This window comes from Neomonachus schauinslandi, chromosome 1, assembly GCF_002201575.2.
Source record: "Neomonachus schauinslandi chromosome 1, ASM220157v2, whole genome shotgun sequence".
Taxonomy (NCBI): Eukaryota; Metazoa; Chordata; class Mammalia; order Carnivora; family Phocidae; genus Neomonachus; species Neomonachus schauinslandi.
The window spans coordinates 121,821,841-121,849,069 of record NC_058403.1 but is presented as its reverse complement, the minus strand read 5'-3'; the positions used below and the strand labels follow the sequence as shown (position 1 = coordinate 121,849,069).

Below are 27,229 nucleotides of genomic sequence, written 5' to 3'. Positions count from 1 at the left end.
ATCTATGTTCATTGCAGCATTATTTACAATAGCCAAGATTGGGAAACAACCTAAGTGTTCATCGATGAATGAATGGATAAACTGTAGTACATATATATACAATGGAATATCACTCAGCCATAAAAAGAACATCTGCCATTTGTGACAACATGGATGGACCTTGAGGGTATTATACTGAGTGAAATAAGTCAGACAGAGAAAGACAAATACCACATGATTTCATTTATATGAATCTAAGAAAAAACCTCTAAAACAAAAAATAAAACAAAACCCAAACTCATCAATACAGAGAACAAATTGGTGGTTGCCAGAGGAGAGGGATAAAATGGGTGAATGGGACTTAGAAGTACAAACTTCCAGTTATGAAATACATAAGTCATGGGGATATAATGTACAGCATGAGGAATATAATCAATAAAATTGTATTAAATTTGTAAGGTGATGAATGGTAAGTAGACTTACTGTGGTGACCATTTCACAATGCATGCAAATGTCAAATCACTATGGCATACACTTGAAAGTAATATAATATTGTGTGTCGATTATACCTTAATAAAATTTTAAAAAGAGTTTCGTTTAGGGAAGTCTCTCATGTCTTTAAAAAAAAAGCAAGCAAAAAAAAAAATACTCAGTTTTCTAGAGTTCTAAAACTTATTTTTTAAATTAAAAATTTTTAAGCTGAGGATTTACAAATCAGCTATTAACTTTTAAGAGTTTCATTATAGTTTTTAAAAAATCATAATTACTTGAGGTACGGGAGAGGGGTGTCTACTTTATTCCTAATGGAAACTATACATATAGATGAAGTGTCTATATAAAAAATGGGAGCTGCGATTATATTAATACTAACTGATATTCAATAACTCACCCTTCTATTTCCTATTGTCCATATTTAAATACTTCAAAAAGAATTCTAATCAAGTGGAAATTAATAGGGGAGGAAAGACTGGAGCCAGCAGGAGAAGGTTCTAATCCCACTATCGCTTAAAATTTCAAAGTCTCTTTTATTTTCTTAATAAAAGGGCGAGAGAAAGAGAGGGAAAGAGAGAAAAGGGAATTAATCCCGTGCTCTGAACTGTCCTCTCATCTTAATGCTTTAAATAAATTCTAAGAGAATATTACATATGAGAAGGCTATTTCTGGCCAATGGCCAGGCTTTAGTTTTGCTTCTCAACTTTTTTCCATCTTTTCTTCTCCCTTCCCTTTATTCTACCTGTCTTCTCTCCCCTCTTTTCTCCATTCCCGAGATCTTTAAAACCCAGCAATGAGAGCTATATTTAAAGTCCAAGTTCCTCCAACATAATCTGGCTACACATCTCCCCCTGCCCTACTTTCTTCCCCACTCCATCACCTGGGGATACTGTTCCCTTCAACACATCATGTGCATTCCTGCCTCTGTGTTTCTGCACTTGTTTTCCCCCTCATTTTCTTTACCTCTACTTTTTCCTTTTGGCCCCAGTCCTATTTATTCTTCATGCCCCACCTTCTCTATGGAAGTATCTATATGTAGTTCCTTAAAAAACTGTGATAATCAGGAAGCATTGTAACTGTGAATATTTATTGAACAATTCCAGTGTGCTAAGCAATTTACTTGCATTGTATCATTTAATCCTCTTGGTTTTCCCAGGAGACTATACCAACCTTGTAGGTGAAGTCTGGGATTAGGGAAGAGTTATCTCAATTCTCAAAGGTTGGGGACTCTTGAGTGGGAAAGTCAGAGGTAGAGTTCTAACATCTGCTTCCTCTCTTGTTCCTGAACTGCAAATGCACTTAGAGTCAAAACCCACATCGTTTAATAATTTAAAGTTCTTTAATTATTTCATGACAACACCTACTTTCTTAAGCAAAATGATAATTTTTTGAAGAGAACAATGATGTTTTATATTTGTTTGTATCTCCCCAGGATCTCATCTGGGATAGGTGCGCAGTAGATTCTCAGTGCTTACTTAATGATAAAGGTCTGGATTTTCCCTATGAATTTGGTTGTTTTCACTGTATGTGCTCAATCACCATATAAACTCAGTTTACGTCTTCTAGGGATACACATTATCTTGCTCTTCCTCAAAATTGAACTAAATGACTCAATGCTGACACATTTGCTATCTAACATATATTATCAATCAATAGATCAATTAATTCATTAATCCATTTAACAAACACTTATTGAACACTTTTATGTGCCAGACATTATTTTAGGCACTGGGAAATAGAGCAGTAAAGAAAATATACCAAAAAAAAATTGTGCCTTTATTATGTTGCCCATATTCTAGTTGGGCGACACAGATAAACAAAGTAGGTAAAATATATGTTAGATGGCAATGAGTATAACAGAAAAATAAAGCAGGACTGGAGACAGGGTGTTGGTAGAAGAGGGGATAGTGCTATAATTTTAAATATGATAATCGGGAAAACTCACTGAGCATAGACTGGGAGGAGGTGAAGGAATGTGGATATTTGGGTCAATAGTCCAGGCAGAAGGAAATGCAAGTATAAAGGTGGGAATGTGCCTGAAATGTTCAAGAACCAGCAAGAAGTTCAGTGTAGCTCATTTACCTCTAATCATAGAAAGCAAATTATATCTTCTAAGTATGCTTGTGTGTGTGTGTGTGTGTGTGTACACACTGGTATACACTGGTAAAAGTTTAATATAGACCTACATAGGCAGGCAGATCCCCAAAGTCCATACACATATTTTGAGCAGAAAAATAGAAAGGAGTACAAATGTGTTACTATGAAAAAACAGTACTGAAATAGCTAGTCAGTGTTTTAGCCCAGGTTCCCTAGAAAACAAAGTCTGAGGCCAGGATTAAGAACTGAGACTTTATTTGGGAGGTAAAATCCCAGAACAAAGAGAATTGAGGCAGGGACAAAGAGAAGCAGGACAAGTTTATGCATGACTTCTCTGGTCATTGCCTCATTAGGGGACTGGAAGAGACAAGCAAGTAACCTTGCAAGGGCATCTGCAGGGCAGAAACTGTGGCTTAGCCCAGTCCATGGGAAGGAGAGATGAGAGGAAATTTTGTTGGTGGGCTCCCTGCCATCACATGCTTCCCATTGGTCAAATTTAATCCTACAGGTAGATAACAACCCATCCCTCTACCTGGGACTTCCAGGTTGTGAAACCTGGCTCCCATGTCCAGTTCCCATGCCTGTGATGTGACAAATTAAAGTTTAGATGTAGAAAGAGACAAGAGACTAGACCTGCACTTGGTTAGCCTGATTGCACAGCAGCTGCCAAGGGGGAGGGACCAGCATCCCCAGGCAAACTGGTTGGCCCCAGGCAGTGGGAAATGTGGGTTCTACGTGGGGTTGGTAGGCAGGAGGCAGAGCAATGACTAAGGGTCTGGAGGCGGCAGTGCTGGAGGAAGAAAGGAGGCATATAAGATGTATCTGAAATAATCAGTAACTATCAAGAGCACATGTTTACAAAACCCTCAAAAACAAATAAGACAGAAGCCCTATTTCCCCTAAGTTTGGGATAAATTATATAGATTAGTGAAGTATATATATATGTTCTGTGACAAGGGGAAGAGTGAAAGATGCATTGGGAGAAGAACCACCTAAGCTGTAACTAAGAAGTATAATAGAGCATGATGTAAACTTGCTTACTCTCAGGAACACAACTAGCTAAATGAAGTTACCCTAATCAGGTCAGTTTTGGCTACAAGCATGTCCCACAAAGTTAAAGCCAGTGAGTTTGGAAGCCTAGGTCAGAGGATAAAAAAAATCAAGCCTATTTAACTGTTCTTAATATGACTGACTCTCCTACTTTTTAAAATGGGAAAAATGAAATAAGTTGATGGATTTTAATCATGGCTGAAAAAAAATCACTGTGTGAATATTACAGGTATCTAAAATACTAGATAAACCTACTCTGCTATATATATATTTTTCAATTTTCAAATCATTTAGTTATTGGAGAGACATAGTCATAGAAGAAACTCCAAAAATTTAATTTAGCAAAATGTAATATTTTTTATAAAGCAAAACAAATCTAGAAGGAACAGAAACATATAAATATATAACCAGATACATTACTAAGGCAGACTGTATGCAACACATTTTTGGTGTGTTTATCATGAGAAACCTCTTTATAAAGATTGAATTTAGAATTGGCTACACTGTTTCCAGGTTTTTTATTTGTTTGTTTGGGGTTTTTTGAGGGGGGAAGTTTGGGAGAGGGGATTTGATATTTTCTTGTTTGTTTGTTTTGTTGTTTGCCATTCTTCCTGCCTCTGGATGTGATGCGTCCACACTAGCTACATTGCCTTGGCCTTGCTCTAGTCTGCCTTCCCTCCGAAAAGTAGTTTTGTAAAAATTCAGTCAGTGAAATTGGTCTGTTGAATTTTAATTTGGCATCATAGTAAGATCATGCATTTTGTAAGCCAACTATCTCATTCAAGAGGTTGCCCACAAATTGGCAGCTAAACAGGGCTCGGAGAGTGTCTGGGCAACCCTTTATTTTACACCTGGGTAAACCAGAGTCTAAGGAGCAAAAGAGACTCACCCAATGCCTCACAACAGAAAGAAATGCCTCCTGACTTCCATGAGTATGCATTTTTAAAAATCTACTTTCATTTCTACACACAGGTAGGAAGGATGAATAAAGAAGAAATTTAAGATTCGGTTGAAACAAATATATTTTATATTATTTATTTATCACTGCATAACAAATTACTTTAAAGCTTAGTAACTTAAAACAATAAGCACTTTTGCTCATAATTTCTCTTGGTCAGGAATTCAAGAGCAGCTTAGGTGGGTGTTCCTGGCTCAGGTCTCTCATCTTGCAGTCAAGATATTGGCCGAAGCTGCACTTTTGAAAGTTTAACTGGAACTAGAAGATTTGCTTCCAATATGACTCACTCACATGACTATTGGCAGGAGGCCTTGGTTTCTTATACATAGGCCCCTATCTGTAGGGCTGTCATGACTCATGACATGGAAGTTGGCTTCTGCCAGAACAAGTGATCCAAGAGGTGGAAGCCACAGTGCTTCCACTGGCTATGCCTAGTGGAAGTCACATGCCATTGCTTGTGTGTGTTATACGAGTCATCCCTACCAAATGTGGGAGGGTCCTACATAGGAGTGTGAATGCCAGGAGGTGAGTATTATTTAAGGGGTCATCCCGAAGGCTCCCATGATTCTTTTGAATCAAAACCAGGCATTCCTTAACTTGTTTGGAGACATACTCTAGTGCTTCATAACTATCATTATCAAGAAATCCTACCTATCTTCTCTTTAATCAGTTAGGCAGCCTTTTAGTTTTTCAAACTGCTTTTCTATTTACCACCATACTGTTTCCTACAACAGTTCTTGAATGTAAAAATAAGATTAAAATTTTTGCTTGATAAACAAAAAAGCACAGGCACACAAGGATTAAGTAATTTGCTTAAGGCCACCCTGTGGCAGAGATGAGGGTTCAAATCCTCTTCACTGAGGCTCATGCCATTTGACTATATCGCCCTCTCTCTTCTCTCTTGGTCATCTATCTTCCTCCTGATCATTACCCATCATTCCAAAATTACTCCAGCTCCAGCTCATGGCTCAAATTCTTCCTCTCTATCTCCTCTGATAAGATCCAAGAGGACTTCATTGTCTCAGCAGATGAATCCAGTCATTAGGCTGAACTCCTAATTTCTTGACCTTCACATCTCCAATGACCTTCTCCCCTCCACTCTAGTTATCCACATCCATGATCACTCCACTCTATCATACTGCTCTACCTCCAAACTCACTAATGCAAGTACCTGACTTTTTGACCACAATCTCTTCCTCTTTCATCACCATTTGTGATGGTTAATTTTATGTATCAATTTGGCTAGGCTATGGTGCCCAGCTGTTTGGTCAAACACCAGTCTAGATGTTGTTGTGAAAGTATTTCATGAATGGCATTAACATTTAAATAAGTAGACTTTGAGTAAAGCAGATTACCCTCCATAATGTGGGTGGGTCTCATCCAATCAGTGAACGGTCTTAAGAGCAAAGACTGAGGTGTTCTGAGAGAAGGAAAGATGAAAGAAATAAAAAAGGAAAGAAGGAAGGAAGGCAGGAAGGGAAGGGAAGGGGGAAAAAAGGGAAGGGAAGGGAAGGGAGAAAGGAAGAAGAAAGGGAGGGATGGAGGGACAGAGTAAGGAAGGAAGGAAGAAAATAAATCTCATGGCTCCTGCCCTTAGAGAACTATCAGACTAGTAGTAAAGACAGATCAAAGCAACACAGTCTTTGAAGTACATTGTTAAAGGAGTACCCAGGGAAAAGCAGGATTACAAAAAAGGTCATTTCCATGGATAGGGAGGTAGCTGGGAGTGGTCAAGAAAGCTTTTATAAGCTGGCATCTTGCAAGTGGGTGCCTCTTACTAAAGAGTGAGTCCTCTCTCATTGTGAGGACAACACTAGGTAGAGAGTCAAGGGAATTTTTGTCCTAAAACTATCACTGAGAAGCTATGCAACCTTGATCTACTCACTTCACCAGTTGGACTTTTAGTTGTCTCAACCAGAACAAGAACATTGGAGTAGATAACCTCTGACATTGCTCTGTTTTGCATGATTGGAGACTCCATGTTTAATATCTCTGCTATTTACTCTGACAGGCTTCTCAGTGATCCCAAGTAGCTTACAATTATGGCTGTGGAGGACCCAAAAAACCCCCAAATTTATTGACGCTACTTTGGTTGTGGCATTTGTGTGCTTTACCTATTCAAATCAACATTTTTATGATTATCCTTGTGTTTGAATTATGCTGACATAAAATAAATCAAGTAAGTATTCTTTTCTACATTATGTTATCATTGGCACTCCCATTTTATAGATGAAAAAACTAAGAGTCAAAGAGAATGAAAGGCTTGCATAAGCTAACCTGATAAGTGAAAACAGGTTTCAGATAAAAATCATGCTTTCTGAGTACCTGATTCCAAAGCCAGGGTTCAGGCTGGGGATGCAGATCTTTATCACCTGGAGAAGAGAATGCTGTAATTTTCCTTTCTTGTGAATTTCTTCGAAAACCATCTCAATGCAACAATGCTTGCAGAATTTTTCTTTGACACATTCTCTAGGGAACTGAGTGAGTCTTTCTCACCGATGGCACTGGTCCTACTGGAAAAACAGAGTCTAAAGTCAGTTATTTCATTCTGTAACAAGTTGATAACTAGTTTAAACATTTCTTTCCCCCTCCAATGGGGAGAAAATATTCTGTCTTCTGGTTTCTCCTTCTGAATCAGATTTTATCTAAAAACTAAAGAGTAAATTGAAAATTTTGCTCTTTAAAATGTTTTCTAAGTCTTTGGCCCCAGAAGTTGGATGTTTGGGCTTTGCTTTTCATCTGTTGAAGACAGAAAAATCAAACAATGACTTAAGTCTAATTTGGGGCTTAGAGAACAGTTTCCCTTCTCATAGCATTTGCCTGGACCCCAATGCTAAGATTAGACTAAAACAAAAACTGCTATTCACTGTTTCTACGTCTGTTTCTAGGTGTGTCTTTTCCTTGGCTCAGGAACTGTTCTGGTTCATTCTCCCACCATCTCCTGTGAATCTTCTCTACATTCAGCAACCAAAGTCTCTGTCTTCTCACCTGGATTTCAAATTTGGGGATAATTTCCTTTGGATTGGTGACTACATTTTGCTTTGTGTTTTTTTTCTCACAGTGAAACTGCTTTAATTTCTGATTAAATAAGTAATACATCTTCGTTATGAAAAGATGGAGCAATATATAAAAGTATGAGGAAGTAGGTGAAAAGAATCACATGAAATCCCAACTTCTGAGGTATCCATTATTAACAAAATTTTGTTGACCTTCTGTTAATGCATGTATTTATAAATTTACATACAAATATGTAATTTTAATAAATTGGGTATTCTCAATGTTTATAGCAGCAATGTCCACAACAGCCAAACTATGGAAAGAGCCAAGATGTCCATCAACATATGAATGGATAAAGAAGATATGTGATATATATATACAATGGAATATTATGCAGCCATAAAAAAATGAAATCTTGCCATTTGCAACGATGTGGATGCAACTAGAGGGTATTATGCTAAGTGAAATAAGTCAATCAGAGAAAGACATGTATCATATGATCTCACTGATATGAGGAATTCTTAATCTCAGGAAATAAACTGAGGGTTGCTGGAGTGGTGGGGGGTGGCAGGGATGGGGTGGCTGGGTGATAGACATTGGGGAGGGTATGTGCTATGGTGAGTGCTGTGAACTGTGTAAGACTGTTGAATCACAGACCTGTACCTCTGAAATAAATAATACATTATATGTTAAAAAAAAAAAAGAAGATAGTAGGAAGGGAAAAATGAAGGGAGGAAATCGGAGGGGGAGACGAACCATGAGAGACGATGGACTCTGAGAAACAAACTGAGGGTTCTAGAGGGGAGGGGGTGGGGGGATGGGTTAGCCTGGTGATGGGTATTAAAGAGGGCACATATTGAATGGAACACTGGGTGTTATACGCAAATAATGAATCATGGAACACTGCATCAAAAACTAATGATGTAATGTATGGTGATTAACATAACAATAAAATAAAATTTTAAAAATCTGAATTAAAAAAACTAATGATGTAATGTATGGTGACTAACAACATAATAAAATAAAATTTAAAAAAAATAAAAAAATAAATTGGGTATCCTATGTACTATGTTTTATCATGACCATATTTTATGTAATCTTTTACTTTTGCATTATCTCCACCTCTTTCTCTCTATCCCCAAAAAACAAACAGAACAACTGCATACATATTTTTCAGAACTTTCTGTATGTGTATGTAATTATATTCAGACACAATCATATTAGAGTTTCTTAGGTCACTTTTAAACACAATTCTTGCTTTTTTGCACTTTCCTATCCACTGTTTATCTACTAATATAGTTTGTATTTATATAAATGTAAATATTTAAGCATAATCTATTTATATATTTTTGCCATAATTTAAAATTTTCTTTATATAATAAAATGTTTATTTGTTTAAAACAATTTCTGAATTTCTGTCTTGGTTAAAATGGTAGCCCAAACCAAGGTTATTCATGTAATCTCCTATATTTTAAGATTTTTTAATTTTATTTTTCACATTTTTCTTTTATCCATTTGATGGTTTTATATTGTATAAAAAGTCCACCTTTATTTTTTTTATTATGTTATGTTAGTCACCGTACAGTACCCCATTAGTTTTTGATGTAGCGTTCCATGATTCATTATTTGCGTATAACACTCAGTGCTCCATGCAATACATGCCCTCCTTAATACCCATCACCAGGCTAACCCATCCCTCTAACCCCCACCCCTCTAAAACCCTCAGTTTGTTTTTCAGAGTCCATAGTCTCTCATGGTTGGTCTCCGCCTCTGATTTCCCCCCCTTCATTTTTCCCTTCCTTCTCCTAATGTCCTCCATGCTATCCCTTATGTTCTACAAATAAGTAAAACCATATGATAATTGACTTTCTCCGCTTGACTTATTTCACTTAGCATAATCTCCTCCAGTCCCATCCATGTTGATGCAAAAGTTGGGTATTCATCCTTTCTGATGGCTGAGTAATATTTCACTGTATATATGGACCACATCTTCTTTATCCATTCGTCTGTTGAAGGGCATCTCAGCTCTTTCCACAGTTTGGCTATTGTGGACATTGCTGCTATGAACTTGGGGTGCATGTGGCCCTTCTTTTCACTACATCTGTATCCTTGGGGTAAATACCTAGCAGTGCAATTGCTGGGTCATAGGGTAGCTCTATTTTTAACTTTTTGAGGAACCTCCACACTATTTTCCAAAGTGTCTATACCAACTTGCATTTCCCACCAACAGTGTAAGAGGGTTCCCCTTTCTCCACAACCTCTCCAACATTTGTTGTTTCTTGCCCTGTCAATTTTTGCCGTGCCAACTGGTGTAAGGTGGTATTTCAATGTGGTTTTGATTTGAATTTCCCTGATGGCTAATGATGATGAACATTTTTTCATGTGTCTGTTAGCCATTTGTATGTCTTCTTTGGAGAAGTGTCTGTTCATGTCTTCTGCCCATTTGACTTGATTATTTGTTTTTTGGGTGTTGAGTTTGAGAAGTTCTTTATAGATCTTGGATATCAGTCCTTTGTCTGTAGTGTCATTTGCAAATATCTTCTCCCATTCTGTGGATTGCTTCTTTGTTTTGTTGACTGTTTCCTTTGCTGTGCAGAAGCTCTTTATCTTGATGAAGTCCCAAAAGTTCATTTTCGCTTTTGTTTCACTTGCCTTTGGAGACATGTCTTGAGAGAAGTTGCTGTGGCCGATGTCGAAGAGGTTACTGCCTATGTTCTCCTCTAGGAGTTTGATGGATTCCGGTCTCACATTGAGGTCTTTCATCCATTTTGAGTTTATCTTGTGTATGGTGTAAGAGAATAGTCGAGTTTCATTCTTCTGTATAAGCTGTCAAATTTCCCAGCACCATTTATTGAAGAGACTGTCTTTTTTCCATTGCATATTTTTTCCTGCTTTGTTGAAGATTATTTGACCATAGAGTTGAGGGTCCACATCTGGGCTCTATTCTGTTCCATTGGTCTGTGTGTCTGTTTTTGTGCCAGTACCATGCTGTCTTGGTGATCACGGCTTTGTAATATAGCTTGAAATCAGGCAACGTGATGCCCCAGCTTTGTTTTTCTTTTTCAAAATTTCCTTGGCAATTTGGGGTCTTTTCTGATTCCATACAAATTTTAGGATTGTTTCTTCCAGCACTTTGAAAAATGCCATTGGTATTTCGATCGGGATGGCATTGAAAGTATCGATTGTTCTGGGCAGCATAGACATTTTAACAATGTTTATTCTTCTGATCCATGAGAATGGAATGTTTTTCCATCTTTTTGTGTCTTGTTCAATTTCTTTCATGAGTGTTCTGTAGTTCCTAGAATATAGATCCTTTACCTCTTTGGTTAGGTTTATTCCAAGGTATCTTAAGGTTTTTGGTGCTATTGTAAATGGAATTGATCCTCTAATTTCTCTTTCTACAGTTATATTGTTAGTGTATAAGAAAGCAACTGATTTCTGTGCATTGATTTTGTATCCTGCCACATTACTGAATTGCTGTATGAGTTCTAGTAATTTGGGGGTGGAGTCTTAAAAGAATTAATAAGATGGATAAACCACTGGCCAGACTTATCCAAAAGAAAAGAGAAAGGACCCAAATTAATAAAATTATGAATGAAAGGGGAGAGATCACGACTAACATCAAGGAAATAGAAACAATTATCAGAAATTATTATCAACAACTATATGCTAATAAATTAAGCAACTTGGAAGAAATGGATACATTCCTGGAAACCTATAAACTGCCAAGACTGAAAAGGAAGAAATTGATAACCTGAATAGACCAATAACCAGTAATGAGATTGAAGCAGTGATCAAAAATCTCCCATAAAACAAGAGTCCAGGACCTGATGGATTCCCTGGGGAATTCTAACAAACATTCAAAGAAGAAATAATACCTATAACTCCTGAAGCTGTTTCAAAAAATAGAAATAGAAAGAAAGCTTCCAGACTCATTCTATGAGGCCAGCATTACCTTGGTCCCCAAACCAGGCAGAGACTCGATCAAAAAAGAGAATTTCAGACCAATATCCCTGATGAGTATGAATACCAAAATTCCCAACAAGATCCTAGCTAATAGGATCCAACAGTACATTAAAAGGATCATCCACCACAACCAAGTGGGATTTATCCTTGGGATGTAAGGGTGATTCAACATTCTCAAGTCAATCAATGTTGATAGAACACATTAATAAGCGGAGAGAGAAGAACCATATGGTCCTCTCAATTGATGCAGAAAAAACATTTGACAAAATATAGCATCCTTTCCTGATTAAAACTTTTCAGAGTATAGGGATAGTGGGAACATTCCTTGATTTCATAAAATCCACCTATGAAAAACCCACAGCAATATCATTCTCAATGGGGAAAAGCTGAGAGCCTTTCCCTTAAGATCAGGAACACGTCAAGGATGCCCACTCTCGCCACTATTGTTAAACACAGTACTAGAAGTCCTAGCAACAACAATCAGACAACAAAAAGAAATAAAAGGTATTCAAATTGGCAAAGAAGAAGTCAAACTCTCTCTCTTCCCAGATGACATGATACTTATATGGAAAACCTAAAAGACTCCACCTCCAAATTACTAGAACTTATAGAGCAATTCAGTAATGTGGCAGGATATTTTTTTTTTCTAAATGGATTTCCTGTTGTGCCAGCACTATTTATTAAAAAGACCATTCTTTTTCCATTACATTAGAATGTCACTGTTTTTATATATTAAATTCTCTCACATATCAAGATCTATGTCTGGGCTCTTAATTATCTCTCAATGATTTGTTTGCTTAAAAAAAAATAGATTTTGCCAATATGGGACAACTCTCATAATAATATTGGCCATTTTCAGATACTTATTCTTCTATAAAAATGTAAAGATGATCCCCATACTAACCACTTTAAAAACAAAAACAAATAGTTAGATCAACATTTTGGTAGATATTAAGTCTTCTCATTTAGAATATCAGACATCTCTCAGTTTGATCAGATTTTGTCTTTTATTAAGATTTGATATTTCTCTGAACATATATCTTATACCTCACATACTGGTTATTTCTAGAAATTTGACACTTTCATCACTCTGTGGATGGAATAGTTTCTCATTTTTTTCTAGTTGGTTATAACTAGAATATAGAAAAATCTATTAATTTTATCTATTACTCTATGGTAGTCTATTCTACCAACTCTAATAATAGTTTTTACTAACCTCTTTTCTATATGTGCAATAATATTATCAACAAAAGTAGATTTTATTCTTGTAATATTTATTTTATTCTTTAATTTACTAGAACTTCCAAAACAGCATTCATTTTAAATGGAAAAGGTTTAGTGTTACACTGTAAGAATGATGTTGGTGTTAATTTTTGTTAAATAATTTTTATCTTTAAGGAGTTCCTTATATTCCTAGCTTTAGTCATAGTTTTTATTAGAAATAGCTGCTAATTTTTACTGCCTGATTTTTGAAAATTTATTAAAATTTTAAAACTTTAAAAAATTATACTATTATCTCCTTGTATTTATTAATCAATTAAATTCATCGATATCAGATACAAAACCACATTTGCATTCCTAGAATAAATCCTACTTGGTCATAACACATTATTCTTTTCATATGCTACCGGACTCCAACAGGTAATATTTTATTTAATATGTTTATAATTGTCTTGAGATAAATGAAATGGTCTTTAGTATGTTTATTTTTTCCCTCTATCATTTTATAAAGTTTTCTGCTGAGGTTATACTCATCTTACAAAATGAATTTTAAAAGCATCCCCTTTCTAAATGGTCCAGAATAATTTCATATTATTAAAATTAAAATTTACTAGGTAGAGCTCAGCTTTTAAACTATCTGGCAGATTTCTTACCAAATTTATGATCCCTTCTTTTGCAAATGGTTCAAGTTTTCTCCTTCTTGGGTCAGAATTGATAGTTTAGGTTTTGCTATAAATCATTTATTTTGAACTGAATGAAAATGAAAATACAACAAATCAAAATTTATGGAATGCAGCTAAAGTAGTACTCAAAGGGACATTTACATCATTAAGATCTTTTATTAGAAAAGAATAAAAGTCTCAAATTACTAATCTAAGCATCTACCTTAAGAAACTAGAGAAAGACCAAATACCAACTCAGAGCAAACAAAAGGAAGGAAATAATAAAGGGCAGAAATCAATGAATTTGAAAAGAGAAGAATAGGGAAAAATCAATGAAACCAAAAGCTGTTTTATTAAATATCAATGAAATTGATAAACCTTTAGCCAATCTAACCAAGAAAAAGGTAAAAATTATTGATTTCAGGAATGAAAGAGTGAACATTACTGTAGACCCCACAGGCATTAAAAAAATAAAAAACAAAAACCCCACAACACTAAGGGAATAATATGAAATATTATACATTTGACACCTAAGGTGAAATTGACAAATTCTTGAAAGACACAAGTTATCAAAGCTTAAAAAAAATAGATAAATGAAAGAGTCCTATGTTTATTAAAGAAATTAAAATGGCAGTTAAGAGCCTTCCAATGAACAATTAACAAAAAATTCATGCCCAAATAGTGCCAGTAGTTAATGCAATGAAATAGTTGAGGATGAAATAATATCATTTCTACATGATGTCATACAGAAAACAGAAGAAGGAAAAACATCCTAACCCATTTTATGAGTTCAGCATTACCCTAATTCTAAAACTAGACAAAGACATTACAAGAAAGGAAAACTGGAGACCATGGTCTCTCATGAACATAGATGCAAAAACCATCAACAAAATATTAAAAAATCAAATATTGCAATTCATAAAAGGGATAACACATCACAACCTAGTGGGGCTTATCTCTGGAATGCAGATCTGGTTTACCACATTAAAAAACAAAAGAAAAAATTGTGATTATCTCAATAGATGCAGGAAAAGCACTGAACAAAATTAAACATCCATTCATAATAAAGACTCTAAGCTTGGATAAGAAGAAAACTTACATAACTTGATAAGGAACACTACAGGACACTTACACAAACCCTACATTAAATCATATCTAATGGTGAAAAACTGAAAGTTTTCACCCCCAGATCAGGAATATGGCAAAAAATGTCCTCTCTCACCATTCGTATTCAATACTGTACTGGAAGTTAAAGCCAGTAAGTCAAGAAAGGAAAAAAGAAAGTATAGAGACTGGAAAGAGAGAAAATTGTCTATAGTCAGAGATCCCAAGATTTCTTATGAAGAAAATACCAAAGAATCTACCCCCTCAAAACGAAACAAAAAACCCAACTTTTTAAAACTGCAATTGATTTTTTTCAGGATACAGGTCAATAAACAAAACAATTATATTTCTGTATACCAACAGTGAATAATTGGAAATTAAAATAAAAAATTACTACTCATGAGAGCACCAAAAACTAAAAAAATACTTATGTATAAATTTAACAAATTCAGGTTCTTTATGCTGAAAACTAGAAAACATTCATGAAAGAAGACCTAAATAAATAGAGATATACCATGTTTATGCAAAAGATGTGATACTGTAAAAATGTCCATTTCCCCGATTTGGCTTATAGTTGCAATGTAATTGCAATCAAAAGTCTGTAGGCTTTGTATATCTGTAAGATAGATGAAGAATAGTACCAGCATAGAAAATGCTGAGTGAGCAGGGCCAGATGGCTTCCCAGGGGAATTCTACCAAACATTTCAAGAAGAATTAATACCTATTCTTCTGAAACTGTTCCAAAAAATAGAAATGGAAGGAAAACTTCCAAATTCATTCTTTGAGGCCAGCATTACCTTGATCCCAAAACCAGACAGAGACTCCATCAAAAAGGAGAATTACAGACCAATATCCCTGATGAACACTCACCGCAGGGATCTGCTGGGTTTGGAGACTCCACACGGGGTTGGGTGCCAGAGATAGAAATGCTTGGTCACAGGCAGGGTAAGCACGGAGTGCGGCCAGAGACTGGGGAGATGGGAGTGACCGACTGCTTTTCTCTGGGGGCGCACTGAGGAGTGGGTACCCGAGTTCTCGGCTCCTCTGGGGCAGAGAATGGGAGGCCACCATTTTCACTCTTGTCCTCCAAAGCTGAACCAAAAGCTTGCAGGGAACAAAAGCTCCTGAGAGCAAACCCAAGCAGATTATTTAGCCCGGATGGGCAAGGGCGGGGCAATTCCGCCTCCGGCAAAGACATTGGGAACCACGGCAACAGGCCCCTCCCCCAGAAGATCAGCAAGAACAGCCAGCCAAGACCAAGTTTACCGATTAATGAGAACGGCAGAACTCCAGAGCTAGCGGAATACTGCACATAGAATCCATGGCTTTTTTACCATGATTCTTTAGTCTTTCAAAGTTGTTTTTTTTTTAACTGTTTTTTTTTTTAATTTTTCTTTTTCCCTTTTTCAACCAACATCTTATCAATCCCTATTTTAAAAAATATTTTTTATTTTTTCATTTTTAGAGCCATATTCTATCCCTTCATAATAGTTACCCTTATTTTTGGTATATATATATCTAAGTTGTTCTCTCTTTAAAATTTTGAGATACAGTATTTTCTAAAAGATCAAAATATACCCTAAATCTCTAGTGTATGGCTTTGTTCTAGTCTCCTGCCTGACCACATTGTCTCCCTTTTTCCTTTTTAAATCCTCTTCTTTCTTTTTCAACCAACTTCTTATCAATTCCTTTTATAAAATCTTTTATAATTTTCATCTTTACAGTCATATTCCATCCCTTCATCGTATCAACCCTTATTTTTGCACATATATAAGTTTTTCTTTCTTTAAAATTTTGGGAGGCACTTTCTTCTAACAGACCAAAATATGCCCAAAATCTAGTGTGTGGCACTGATCTATGCACCAGCCTGATCATATTTGATCATATTCTGGTTTTTTTTGTTTTGTTCTGTTTTTGTTTTTATCTTTATCTTTTTTCTTTCTTTCCCTTTCTTTTCCCCCGGTTTCAGGTCTTTTCTGATTTGTTTAGAGTCTATTTTCTGGGGACGTTGTTACCCTGTTAGCATTTTGTTCTCTCATTCATCTATTCTCCTCTGGACAAAATGACAAGATGGAAAAAATCACCTCAACAAAAAGAACAAGAAGTAGTACCGACTGCCAGGGACCTATTCAATATGGACTTTAGTACGATGTCAGACCTAGAGTTCAGAATGACGATTTTAAAGATACTAGCTGGGCTTGAAAAAAGCATGGAAGTTATTAAAGAAACCCTTTCTGGAGAAATAAAACAACCAAAATCTAACCAAGTAGAAATCAAAAAGGCTATTAATGAGGTGCAATAAAAAATGGGGGCGCTAACTGCTAGGATAAATGAGGCAGAAGAAAGAATCAGTGATATAGAAGACCAAATGATGGAAAATAAAGAAGCTGAGAAAAAGAGAGATAAACAATTACTGGATCACGAGGGCAGAATTCGAGAGATAAGCAATACCATAAGATGAAACATTAGAATAATTGGGATCCCAGAAGAAGAAAGAGAGAGGGGGCAGAAGGTATATTGGAGCAAATTATAGCAGAGAGCTTCCCTAATTAAGGGAAGGAAACAGGCATCAAAATCCAGGAGGCACAGAGAACCCCTCTCAAAATCAATAAAAATAGGTCAACACCTCGACATCTAATAGTAAAATTTACAAGTCTCAGAGACAAAGAGAAAATCCTGAAAGCAGCTCAGGAGAAGAGATCTTTAGCCTACAATGGTAGAAACATTAGATTGGCAACAGACCTATCCACAGAGACCTGGCAGGCCAGAAAGGACTGACAGGATAAATTCAGAGCACTAAATGAGAAAAATATGCAGCCAAGAATACTATATCCAGCGAGGCTGTCATTGAAAATAGAAGGAGAGATAAAAAGCTTCCAGGACAAACAAAAACTAAAGGAATTTGCAAACATGAAACCAGCCCTACAAGAAATATTGAAAGGGGACCTCTAAGCAAAGAGAGAGCCTAAAAGTAACATAGACCAGAGACAATATACAGTAACAGTCACCTTACAGGCAATACAATGGCACTAAATTCATATCTTTCAATAGTTACCCTGAATGTAAGTGGGCTAAATGCCCCAATCAAAAGACACAGGCTATCAGATTGGATAAAAAACAAGACCCCTCAATATGCTATCAGCAAGAGTCTCATTTTAGACCCAAAGACATCTCCAGATTGAAAGTGAGGGGGTGGAAAACCATTTACCATGCTAATGGACATCAAAAGAAAGCTGGGGTGGCAATCCTTATATCAGACAAATTAGATTTTAAACCAAAGACTGTAATAAGAGATGAGGAAGGACACTATATCCTACTTAAAGGATCTACCCAACAAGAAGATCTAACAAGTGTAAATATCTATGCCCCTAACATGGGAGCAGCCACTTATATAAGCCAATTAATAACAAAAGCAAAGAAACACATTGACAACAACATAATAATAGTGGGGGACTTTAACACCCCCCTCACTGAAATAGACAGATCATCTAAGCAAAAGAGCAACAAGGAAATAAAGACTTTAAATGACACACTGGACCAAATGGACTTCACAGATATATTCAGAACATTCCATCCCAAAGCAACAGAACAGACATTCTTCTCTAGTGCCCATGGAACATTTGCCAGAATAGATCACATCCTAGGTCACAAATCAGGTTTCAACCGGTACCAAAAGATGGGGATCATTCCCTGCCTATTTTCAGACCACAGTGCTTTGGAACTAGAACTCAATCACAAGAGGAAAGTCAGAAAGAACTCAAATACATGGAGGCTAAAGAGCATCCTACTAAAGAATGAATGGGTCAATGAGGAAATTAAAGAATTTAAAAAATTCATGGAAACCAATGAAAATGAAAACACAACGGTTCAAAATCTTTGGGATGCAACAAAGGCAGTCCTAAGAGGAAAGTATATAGCAATCCAAGCCTTTCTCAAGAAACAAGAAAGGTCTCAAATACACAACCTAACCCTACACCTAAAGGAGCTGGAGAAAGAATAGCAAATAAAGCCTAAGCCCAGCAGGAGAAGAGAAATAATAAAGATCAGAGCAGAAATCAATGAAATAGAAACCCAAAGAACAGTAGAACAGATCAACGAAACTAGGAGCTGGTTCTTTGAAAGAATTAACAAGATTGATAAACCGCTGGCCAGAATTATCAAAAAGAAAAATGACCCAAATCAACAAAATATGAATGAAAGAGGAGAGATCACAACCAACACCAAAGAAATACAAACAATTATAAGAACATATTATGAGCAACTCTATGCCAGCAAATTAGATAATCTGGAAGAAGTGGATGCATTCCTAGAGATGTATAAGCTACCAAAACTGAACCAGGAAGAAAGAGAAAACCTGAGCAGACCTATAACTACTAAGGAAATTGAAGCAGTAATCAAAAATCTCCCAACAAACAAAAGCCCAGGGCCAGATGGCTTTCCAGGGGAATTCTACCAAACATTTAAAGAAGAATTAAAACCTATTGTTCTGAAACTGTTCCAAAAAATAGAAATGGAAGGAAAACTTCCAAACTCATTTTATGAGGCCAGCATTACCTTGATCCCCAAACCAGACAAAGACCCCATCAAAAAGGAGAATTACAGACCAATATCCTTGATGAACATGGATGCAAAAATTCTCACCAAAATACTAGCCAATAGGATCCAACAGTACATTAAAAGGATTATTCACCACGACCAACTGGGATTTATCCCTGGGCTGCAAGGTTGGTTCAGCATCCACAAATCAATCAATGTGATACAATACATTAACAAAAGAAAGAACAAGAATCATATGATCCTCTCAATAGATGCAGAAAAAGCATTTGACAAAGTACAGCATCCTTTCTTGATCAAAACTCTTCAGAGTATAGGCATAGAGGGTCCATACCTCAATATCATAAAAGCCATCTATGAAAAACCTACAATGAATATCATTCTCAATGGGGAAAAACTGAGAGCTTTCCCCCTAAGGTCAGGAACGCGGCAGGGATGTCCACTATCACCACTGCTATTCAACATAGTAATAGAAGTCCTAGCCACAGCAATCACACAATAAAAAGAAATAAAAGGCATCCAAATCAGCAAAGAAGAAGTCAAACTCTCACTGTTTGCAGATGATATGATACTTTATGTGGAAAACCCAAAAGACTCCACCCCAAAACTGCCAGAACTCATACAGGAATTCAGTCAAGTGGCAGGATATAAAATCAATGCACAGTAATCAGTGGCATTCCCATACATCAACAACAAGACAGAAGAAAGAGAAATTAAGGAGTCGATCCCATTTACAACCACACCCAAAACCATAAGATACCTAGGAATAAATCTAACCAAAGAGGCAAAGAATCTGTACCCAGAAAACAATAAAATAGTCATGAAAGAAATTGAGGAAGACACAAAGAAATGGAAAAACGTCCCATGCTCAAGGATTGGAAGAACAAATATTGTGAAGATGTCAATGCTACCTAGAGCAATCTACACATTCAATGCAATCCCCATCAAAATACCATCCTCTTTTTTCAAAGAAATGGAACAAATAATCCTAAAATTTGTATGGAACCAGAAAAGACCCCGCATAGCCAGAGGAATGTTGAAAAAGAAAAGCAAAGCTGGTGGCATCACAATTCTGGACTTCTAGCTCTATTACAAAGCTATAGTCATCAAGACAGCATGGTACTGGCACAAAAACAGACACATAGATCAATGGAACAGAATAGAGAGCCCAGAAATGGACCCTCAACTCTATGGTCAACTCATCTTCGACAAAGCAGGAAAGAATGTCCAATGGAAAAAAGACAGTCTCTTCAACAAATGGTGTTGGGAAAATTGGACAGCCACATGCAGAAGAATGAAACTGGACCATTGCCTTACACCACACACAAAAATAGACTCAAAATGATTGAAACCTAAATGTGAGACAGGAATCCATCAAAATCCTAGAGGAGAACACAGGCAGCAACCTCTTCGACCTCAGCCGAAGCAACTTCTTCCTAGAAACATCGCCAAACGCAAGGGAAGCAAGGGCAAAAATGAACTATTGCGCCTTCATCAAGATAAAAAGCTTTTGCACAGCAAAAGAAACAGTCAACAAAACTAAAAGACAAACGACAGAATGGGAGGTATTTGCAAATGACATTTCAGATAAAGGGCTAGTATCTAGGGTGCCTGTGTGGCTCAGTTGGTTAAGCAACTGCCTTCGGCTCGGGTCATGATCCCGGAGTCCTGGGATCAAGTCCCTCATCGGGCTCCCAGCTCAACGGGGAGCCTGCTTCTCCCTCTAACCCTCTCCCCTCTCATGCTGTTTCTCTCTCTCTCTTTAATTAATTAATTAATTAATTAATTAATTAAAGGGCTAGTATCCAAAATCTCTGAAGAACTTCTTTAACTCAACACCCAAAGAACAAATGATCCAATCAAGAAATGGGCAGGACATGAACAGACATTTTTCTAAAGAAGACATCCAAATGGCCAACAGACACATGAAAAAGTGCTCAACATCACTCAGCATCAGGGAAATCCAAATCAAAACGTCAATGAGATACCACCCACACCAGTCAGAATTGGCTAAAATTAACAAGTCAGGAAACGATAGATGTTGGCGGGCATGCGGAGAAAGGGGAACCCTCCTACACAGTTGGTGGCAATGCAAGCTGGTGCAGCCACTGTGGAAAACAGTATGGAGGTTCTTCAGAAAGTTGAAAATAGAGCTATCATACGATCCAGTAATTGCACTACTGTGTATTTACCTCAAAGATACAAAAGTAGGGATCCGAAGGGGTACGTGCACCCCGATGTTTATAGCAGCAATGTCCACAATAGCCGAACTGTGGAAAGAGCCAAGATGTCCACTGACAGATGAATGGATAAGAAGATGTGGTATATATATACAATGGAATATTATGCAGCCATCATAAGGAATGAAATCTTGCCATTTCCAAAGATGTGGATGGAACTGGAGAGTGTTATGCTGAGTGAAATAAGTCAGTCAGAGAAAGACATGTATCATAAGACCTCACTGAATGAGGAATTCTTAATCTCAGGAAACAAACTGAGGGTTGCTGGAATGGTGGCAGGTGGGAGGGATAGGGCGGCTGGGTGATAGACATTGGGGAGGGTATGTGCTATGGTGAGCGCTGTGAATTGTGCAAGACTGTTGAATCACAGATCTGTACCTCTGAAAGAAATAATACATTATATGTTAAAAGAAGAAGAAGAAGAAGAAGAAGAAGGAGAAGAAGAAGAAGAAGAAGAAGAAGAAGAAGAAGGAGAAGGAGAAGGAGAAGGAGAAGGAGAAGGAGAAGGAGAAGAAGGAGATGATGATAGCAGGAGGGGAAGAATGAAGGGGGGAAAATCAGAGCGGGAGATGAACCATGAGAGACGATGGACTCTGAAAAACAAACTGAGGGTTTTGGAGGGGAGGGGGCTGGGAGGATGGGTTAGTCTGGTGATGGGTATTAAAGAGGGCACGTTCTGCATGGAGCACATAGGTTTATATGTAAACAATGAATCATGGAACACTACATCAAAAACTAATGATGTAATGTATGGTGATTAACATAACATAATAAAAAAAATAGAATAAGCTTCCCTATAAAAGCAGCACCTTTGTGACATTTTTAACTTTAGTATTCCTCTACTTCTTCCCCCTCCCCTTCAACAGAAACCACACCAACCTCCTCATAATCCTTCTCAAGGGCACCCATGTCCTCATGGGCCTCAGAAAACTCTCCTTCCTCCATGCCCTCACCCACATATCAGTGAACAAAGGCATGTTTGGCATACATCAGATCAAACTTGTGGTCCAGGTGACCCCAGGCCTCAGCAATGGCTGTGGTGCTGCTCAACATGCACACAGCTCGCTATACTTTGGCCAGTTCTCCACCAGGTACCACAGTGGGAGGCTGGTAATTAATACCAACTTTGAAGCCAGTGGGGCACCAGTCCACAAACTGGACGATATGCTTGGTCCTGATGGTGGCAATGACAGCATTGACATCTTTGGGAACCATGTCATGACGGTACCACAGGCAGCAAGCCCTGTACTTACCATGGTGAAGGTCACATTTCACCATTGGTTGGCTGGCTCAAAGCACACATTGGTGATCTCTGCTACAGAAAGCTGTTCTGGTAGGCTTTCTCAGCAGAGATGACAGGAGCAAATATGACCAGAGGAAAGTGGATGTGGGGATAGAGCATCAGGTGGTCTGGAATTCTGTCAGATCAACTTTCGGGGTTCCATCAAATCTTAGGGAAGCAGTGATGGAGGACACAATTTGACCTATCAACCTATTCAGGTTAGTGTAGGTTAGGCTTTCAATATTAAGGTTTCTACGACAGATGTCATAGATGGCCTCATTGTCTACCATGAAGGCACAATCTGAGTGCTCCTGGGTGGTGTGGGTAGGGAGGATGGAGTTATAGGGCTCAGCTACAGCTGTGGAAACCTGGGGGTTGGGTAAATGGAAAACTCCACCTTGGACTTCTTGCCAACAGAGAGAAGTTCCATCAGCAGAGAGGTGAACCCAGAATCCATCTCCCCTCTAAAACTGTGGAAAACCAAGAAGCCCTGAAGACCTGTGCACTAGTCAGGCAGTTTCTGAATGCAGTCCAAGACAAAGTCAATGATCTCCTTGCCAGTGGTGTAGTGTCCTTGGGCATAGTTATGGGCAGCATCTTCCTTGCCTGTGATGAGCTGCTCAGGGTGGCAAAGCTATCAGTAGGTGCCAGTGTGAACTTCATCAATGACTGTGAGTTCCAGGTCTACAAACACTGCCCTGGGCACACGCTTGCCAGCATCTATCTCACTGAAGAAGAGGTTGAAGGAGCCATCTCTGCCCTCAATGGTCTTATCACTTGGCATCTGACTATTGGGCTGGATGCCATGTTCTAGGCAATAGAGCTCTCAGCAGGCATTGCCAATCTGGACCCCAGCCCGGCCAACATGGATGGAGATGCATTCATGCATGGCTGCTGCTTTGTGGCTGCTGAGCAGATGGTGGAGAAGAAAAGGAAAGTTTGTTGCTTCTTACAGTGGGACTCTTAGGTGGTTGATGTAAGAGAACCTAGCAGAGAGTTTTTAAGTACAACTCCCAAAGCAGGATCCATAAAAGAAAAATTTAATATCAAAATTAAAAACTTTTGCTCTGCAAAAGACAATATTAAGGAACTGAAAGGACAAACCACACAATGGGAGAAAATATTTTCAAATCACATACCTCACAAAGGACTGCTATCTAAAATATATAAAGAACTCTCAATTTCAACAATAAGTAAACAAAAAAATCAATTTAAAAAATGAGCAGAACAACTGAACACTTTACCAAAGAAGATATGTAGATGGCAAATAAACACATAAAAAGATGTTCTACATGATTAGAGTTATGGAAAATGTAAATTAAAGACACAATAAGATGCTATTACACATCTAATGGAATAGCTAAGAACAAAAACAAAAGATAAACTAACAATACAAATTGCTTGCAAAGATTCAAAGCAACTGAAACACACATTGCTGATAGACCTGGAAAATGGCATAGTCACTGTGGAAGAGTTTGGTTGTTTCACATAATGTTAAACATACACTTAACATTTGTCCCAGCAACTGCACTCCTTTGTATTTACTGAGTGAAATAAAAACTTACGTTCACACAAAACCTGTATGCAAATGTTTATATTAGCTTTATTTATAATTGTCAAAAACTGAAAGCAATCCAGGTGTCTGTCCTTCCACAGGTGAACAGATAAAAAAAATCTGGTACATCCATGCACTAGAATATCATTCAGCAATAAAAAGACAAGAACAACTAATTCATCCAACAACATGAATGAATCGTAAGTGCATTTTGTTAAGTGAAAAAGTGAGACCCAAGACTACACATTGAATTATTCCATTTATATTATGTTCTCAAAAGCAAAATTACAGAGAACTCAAAAAGATCAATCATTACTAGGGGTTGGGAGGGTGGTTAACTACAAAGGGGCAGCACAAGGAACTTTTGGATCAGTGGAATTGTTTTGTATGATATTGTGGTTGTAGATATATGGCTGTATGCATTTGTCAAGTCCCAAAGAACTATACACCACAAGAGTGAGTCTACTACCTGCAAATTTAGAAAATGAACCCAAGATGCCAGGGAGACCCAAGATAAAATGTAGACTATCACAAATGAATCTAACCATGTTACAAATAAATGACCTAGCTACACTGAATGGAGAAAGACAACAGAAATTGATCTAAGTAACTTTGCAAAAGGATGTTTTCACTGGATACTGGTAAGGCTAAAGACAAAAAGAAATGTACATCAATATTGTGCTCTAATTGTGGTACATCCACACAGTAGAATATCATTCAGCAATAAAAAGACATGAAATGATTGATTGATCTAACAACATAAATGAATCTTAAAGGCATTTTGTTAAGTGAAATGAGACCCAAATGACTATGCATTGAATTTGTTTCTCTCAGGCATATGGGTAAGCAATTCTGAAAATATTTTACATGTAAAACAAATAAGTAAATATATTGTAAATAATGAAAGGCAGGTTTCTGTTGGAGAAAAGTTATAAGAAACCTGGGAATGCTAGAATAAACCCACTGGTACTAGACTGGACTTGAAAGTATTAGAATGAAGTCATATTTTTATTTATTTTATTTTATAGGTTTATTTATTTATTTTAGAGAGAGCATGAGCAGGAGCAGCAAGGGGAGAGAGGATCTCAAGCAGATTCCTTGCTAAGTGCAGAGCCCAATGCGGGGCTCAATTTCATGACCCTGAGATCATAGCCTGAGTTGAAACCAAGAATCAGATACTTAACCAACTGCACCACCAAGGTGCCCTAAGAACTCATATTTTTAAAAAAGCATGTGTATGTATGTATCAGTAAAATTAAAACTTATGTTCATAGAAGAACCTGCATATAAACATTTATAGATGTTTTATTTGGGACACCTGGGTGGCTCAGTTGGTTAAGCATCTGCCTTTGGCTCAGGTCATGATCCCAGGGTCCTGGGATGGAGCCCCACATTGGGCTCCCAGCTCAGCGGGGAGCCTGCTTCTCCCTCTGCCTGCTGCTCCCCTTGCTTATGCTCTCTCTCTGACAAATAAATAAATAAAATCTTTTTAAAAAAGTTTTATTCCTAATCAGTAAAAGCTGGAAACCCAGGAGTCCTTCAACAAGTGAATCTAGCTAGCTAGCTAGCTATCTAAATGTAGGGGTGTGTGTGCGCATATGCATAGGTTAGTTAGTACATACCTATATATTTTCTAGCTCTGTCTAGAAGCAGAGACACACCAGTAGCAATGAGCGACTTAGTGCCCAGATCTTGGTTTTAAATGACATTCTCCAATAAAAGCAACCAGACTCCTTGGAAAAATCCAAGGGGTAAGCAGAGAAAATATAAGATGAATATCTTATTATGCCAGAAATTAAGGAAGTGCTAAAATTAAAAAAAAGAAAAAGTGGAGTCATGTCAAAAGGACACAGCAAGCCAACTTGGAAGAGCTCCCAATGGCTGAAGATGGAACCATTTCAGCAAAATGATAGTATTAGATTTATAACATGAGAAAATAAATATCCAAGGGTCCATACTGATACAAATAAATTATTAAATAAATAAATAGGGGAAGAAAGCTTAACTTTTCTTTACAGAAGAATTCCAGTCGATATATGTAAAAGGAATAAGATAAATAGAAAATCACCACGAGAACACCATAGTAATAATTGCTGCAGGTAAGATCCTGTGAATGCTAAAATTAGTAGGTGAAGCAAGATTTAAGGTAAAACAAGATTTTTGCATAGCTTCAAAGTATCTCCCTTCCCAAATATTTATGAGTTTTATTTTATTTTTTAAAGATTTTATTGAGGGGTGCCTGGGTGGGTCAGTCGTTAAGCGTCTGCCTTCGGCTCAGGTCATGATCCCACGGCCCTGGGATCAAGCCCCGCATCAGGCTCCCTGCTCTGCAGGAAGTCTGCTTCTCCCTCTCCCACTCCCCCTGCTCGTGTTTCCTCTCTCGCTGTCTCTGTCAAATAAATAAATAAAATCTTAAAAAAAAATAAAGATTTTATTTATTTGACAGAGAGAGAGAGTACAAGCAGGGGGACTGGCAGGTAGAGGGAGAGGGAGAAGCTTGGAGTCGATGTGGGACTCAATCCCAGGACCCTGAGATCATGACCTGAGCCGAAGGCAGAAGCTTAACCAACTGAGCCACTCAGGCACCCTATTTATAAGTTTTAAAGGGAAAAACAGTAACATTATATTTAAGAAACTTGTCAGACATCACCTTAACTAAGTGATCAGGATTAACATGGTATCACCAGTAATAAGACAAATTAACATCATTTAGCCACTGTTATTATCCACTGAAAAGGGAATAGAAGGGAACATACCTCTCTGGTAGCAGTCCCTAAAATCCATAACTTCAGCCTAATCATTAGAAAACATCAGACAAACCCAAATAGGGAGACATTCTACACAATACCTGCTGAATACTCCTCAAAAGTGTCAAAATAAAAAAAAGAGGAATGACTGAAAACTGTCACAGATTGGAGGGGGCAAAGGAAATCCAACAGCTAAATATTATGCTCAAACATCAAGAAAAAGGACATTAGTGGAAAAATAAGGGGAATCTAAATAAAGTCTATAGTTAATAGTATTGTGTCAATGTTAATTTCTTGTTTTTGACAGTTGCACCATGGTCATGTA

General features: G+C 37.4%; 1 pseudogene; it reads right to left on the bottom strand.

Moving 5' to 3' along the window:
- Nucleotides 1-22,148: 22,148 nt before the first annotated feature.
- On the bottom strand, nt 22,149-23,491 carry LOC110570831 (annotated as a pseudogene).
- Between the last annotated feature and the right edge of the window lie 3,738 nt (nt 23,492-27,229).